The sequence below is a fragment of the Triticum aestivum genome, chromosome 7A (assembly GCF_018294505.1).
Source record: "Triticum aestivum cultivar Chinese Spring chromosome 7A, IWGSC CS RefSeq v2.1, whole genome shotgun sequence".
Lineage (NCBI taxonomy): Eukaryota > Viridiplantae > Streptophyta > Magnoliopsida > Poales > Poaceae > Triticum > Triticum aestivum.
This window is the reverse complement of record NC_057812.1, coordinates 543,991,491-543,992,717: the sequence shown is the minus strand read 5'-3', so window position 1 is coordinate 543,992,717 and position 1,227 is coordinate 543,991,491.

Here is a 1,227-nt window from a genome sequence, read left to right as displayed (position 1 = left end):
ATGCATACCTCTAGAATGTCTCTTGAAAACTAACAGAACTCTGCATTGACTAACAACAAATTCTATTGCATTTAAAACAAAGAAACGTTTCTATTTGAAACTACTACAAACTCTGCTTGAAAATACTAGACCTCTGTTGATCCTCTGCTAAGAATGGGGAAATGGAAATAAAACTCACTAACCTTTGTTGATCCAAAATATATTTTGACTACTGGTGAAAGAGAAACTATTAATCTGCACTTTGTCCAAACTACTGGAACAAACAAATCCCCCTCGAATGGGGAAAATGAAGATAACTACTAATCTCTACTTGAAACAACCTACTGGAACCAACAAACATAAGAAATCCGAGGAACACCTACTCTCAGATCTACATAATGACAGCTAAAAAAAAGAGAAATCAGAGGAACGCCTACCCAGCCCAGCGAACAACCCACCAAGAAAACCTCCCATGTCCCCCGACAAAAAGAAGCCCGACAAACAAACAAACAAACGGGCTGGACACACGTGTTACACAGGCTGAAACAAGATAACCCATTTTCAGCGCGAATCTTGAAGCAAACAAAAATCCGACGGATGGCGCGTCGACTGAGACTTCACTAAATCTCAGTCGACTGAGATTTAGCGAGTCTGTTAAAATAATGAAAGCCAAAAAGTACAAAAAAATAAACTAAAAATGGGACAATAAAAAATAATAACAGAAGAAAGAAAAATGGGAAAAGAAAAGACATACAAATGATACATAAAATGAAAAAGGGAGGAAAATGAAGACAAAGAACGAGACAACAACAGCCTAAAAAATACACATTGAGATGCGACCTGAAAAAAATAAAACAAAATGAGAAAGACCTACACGCATGGCCTGTTACATACACAGATAACAAAAGTGAGAAAGTCATAACACGAAAACAAAAAACGGCCCAAACAACGGAAAACACAGACAAACAGAGAATCGGGCTGGACGCTCTCCTTAGCAGGCTGAAAATGAGACAGCCAACTCTCCAACACGAATCTTAAAGCAAGAAATAATCATACGGCTGACACATCGACTGAGACTTCGCGAAGTCTCAGTCGACTGAGATTTAGTGTCACCGTTATAATATTGGGGCCCTGTGCGGTCGGCCAGTTTGGCCTTCCTCATCCAGTGGCGGAGGCAGGATTCGAGTATAGAGGGGCCTGAGTACATATATTGATCTAATCTTGTTGGTACTTACTCATCGCTGCTAC